We start from the raw sequence: 3,098 nt of genomic DNA on the forward strand, positions 1-3,098 counted from the left end.
CACCTGGGCTGCCATTCAGACCCCTCTCACTGCTCTTCCCCAAGATTGCTGAGTGGGGTGAGCTTGCCACCCTCGTGCTGGCTTTCAGGGACAGGGTTTGCCTGCACTCTCCCCTTCTCAGTGTTCCTAAGCTGAGGCATCCCAACAGGGCCACATTCTCTCTGCAGGGACCCGGCAGTTTCTGCCAGTGGCCAATCACACTTTCTTGTCATGACCTTCTCCAGAGCTGCTCTCTGAAGTGCCACTGAGGCGGGGGGAAGAAAGCATTTTCCAAAATATCCTCCATTTGTTTTTCTTTGGAGGGGAAGGGGCTTCAATGGCAGGATTTCTCTCCCACCGATCCATTCCAGTCGTGTTCTAGGCTGGCAGGGGCAGATCCATCCCTTACCCTCGGCAAAATGTGTCTAACTAGATGAATGTGGCTGCACAGCAGAACTGCAGCTATTCTGGCAGCTACAGGAAAGCTGGGGGAGGGAAGCTGCCAGGACTCAGGGCTGGAGATGGCAGATGCCCCCAAGCCATGGTCACGTGCTTGGACCAGTTTTGAATGCTTCCCATGTAAGCTTTGGAAATGGAGCTAGGAAGGCGTGGCTAGGTGGGCAGAGGACAAACCTCAGCTTCTCTTGTCTTGGGCTACCTGTTGGGTGTTTTCATATGGTTGGGCTATGGGGGAAACAGGGCTTTGGTGCCCACCATGCTAGCTGTGGGCACAGTGGGAAGGACTGCAAATGTATGATTAGTTAATGTAAACTTGGATTTTGCAGAAAGCAGCCAAATCTGTGGAAGGGTGGCAGCTGCTGCATTGAACAGATGCCCCAGGAAAGCCCTAAACTTGTGGAATCTGCATATTTTCCTCACCCCTGCCTAGGAGGCCAGCACAGAGCAGTCATTACAGGACTTTCCTGGAGGCATCAGGAAGCCAGGGATGGTGATTTGTTTAGATTTGTCTGAATAGTTGTGGGTTGCCAAATCACACAGACAGCTGCAGTCAGTTGCTTTCTTCTTGCTGTTCAATCCACGCCATGAGTTTTATCAACCACATTTCTGCTCCACCCTGGATGTCTTGGGAAATCATCATAACTTAATGGAAAGGCAGAGCCTTGAATCTGCTCCCTTTCTGCAACATTGCTGCGTTTATTCAACTGTATCATTAGCTGGGAGATAATAACCAACCGCAGCATCATCTTTTTCCAACTTTGGCATTTGTTTATTGAATCTTTGTAATAGCACAATGGACTCTATGTGCCATTCCCTCTACTCTTCCTTCCAGAAGTAACGGTGATGACAGTGAGGAAGAGAAATCCAATTATGTAGAAACTGCAAACTTGGTGTGATGGAAATTCTGTGGGCAGCCTGGTTTTACCTGTGCAGAATTCCTTTAGATAAAAGCAAACCACTTTTTCCCCTGAATCAGGTTGGTTTTGGGGTGAGTTTCCAGGTAGCCTGGGGGGAAATCTGAGCACTCACCTTTGTTGCCATCTTTGTGATTTTTGTACAGAGTCAACCCACAATGTTTGTCTTACTAATTTTTTTTTTTTTTTTGAGATGGAATCTCCCTCCGTCACCCAGGCTGGAGTGCAGTGGCACGATCTGGGCTTACTGCAAGCTCTGCCTTCCAGGTTCAAGTGATTCTTGTGGCTCAGCCTCCTGAGTAGCTGGGATTACAGACAGCTGCCACCATGTCCAGCTAATTTTTGTATTTTTAGTAGAGGTGGGGGTTGTCACCATGTTGGCGAGGCTGGTCTTGAACTCCTGACCTCAGGTAACCCTCCCACCTCAGCCTCCCAAAGTGCTGGGGTTACAGGCCTGAGCCACTGAACCCGGCCTCTTACTATTTACAGAAGGCTGCAAAACTGGCACAGAGTGGTACTTGGAAGTTAGGTTGTAGGAATGAGTTTTCAGGGTTTCTCTTGTTTGACCATCAATTTGGCTTAAATTGAATCATAGAATCTTATCATGAAGTGAAAACTTGGGAATCATCTTTTACAATCTTTCATTGTATAGATGAAGAAACTGAAGTAAAGAGAGAGCTTTACATTCTTAAAGATCCAGATCAATGGCAGCAATCTCCAGGTGTACCAGTTATAACCAGGTATCCAGGTGTATGGAGTCTCTAGGTATATTGGGTCTCCAATAGTAAGAAATTAACAGCAATAGTAAGAAATTAACAGCAATCACTAATAATAAAATAGAACACTTATAACAATATGCTAGCATTGCTTCTCTTGCACTTTGGGGCCATTACTAAGCAAAATAAGGGTTACTGGAACACAAACACTGCTGTACCATGACAATCAATCCAATAACCAAGACGAGTCCTGAGTGACTGGCAAGTGGGGAGTGTAGACAGCATGGGCACGCTGGACAAAGGAAGGATTCACATTCCAGGAAGGATAGAGTGGGATGTCAGATTTTACCACACTACTGAGAATGGCATGCAATTTAAAAATTATGAATAGTTTGTTTCTGGAATTTCCCATGTAATATATTCGAACTGCAGTTGACCACAGGCTACTATAACTGTGCAAAGTAAAACGGTGAAGGAGGTGGGGATATTGTATTCAGCATTCCTTTACTTTCCTTTGTAGATTGTTTCATCTTGTATCAGTCAGGGTGTGATCATAGAACCATAGGAATGAGATAGAATAATAGAAAAATTAGATACAGAGGCCGGACACGGTGGCTCATGCCTGTAATCCCAGCACTTTGGGAGGTCGAGATGGGTAGATCATGAGGTCAGGAGTTCGAGACCAGCCTGGTTAACATGGCAAAACCCCATCTCTACTAAAAATACAGAAATTAGCCGGACCTGGGGGCACATGCCTATAATCCCAGGTACTCTGGAGGCTGAGGCAGGATAATTGCCTGAACCCAGGAGGCCGAGGTTCCAGGGAGTCGAGATCATGCCACTGCACTCCGGCCTGGGTGACAGAGCAAGACTCCTGCCTTGGGAAAAAAAGAAAAAGAAAAATAGAAAATTACATACAGAAAATGTCTTCTGTGGCCCCTGCTAATTAGAACTATGCAGGGAAGGGAATTCTGGGAAGTGTAGTTCCAGCTTAGGCAGTTGGCATAGCCTAAGTCCATCCATGCTCATT

The sequence above is a fragment of the Mandrillus leucophaeus genome, unplaced genomic scaffold, assembly GCF_000951045.1.
Source record: "Mandrillus leucophaeus isolate KB7577 unplaced genomic scaffold, Mleu.le_1.0 Scaffold411, whole genome shotgun sequence".
In the NCBI taxonomy this organism is placed as follows: Eukaryota; Metazoa; Chordata; class Mammalia; order Primates; family Cercopithecidae; genus Mandrillus; species Mandrillus leucophaeus.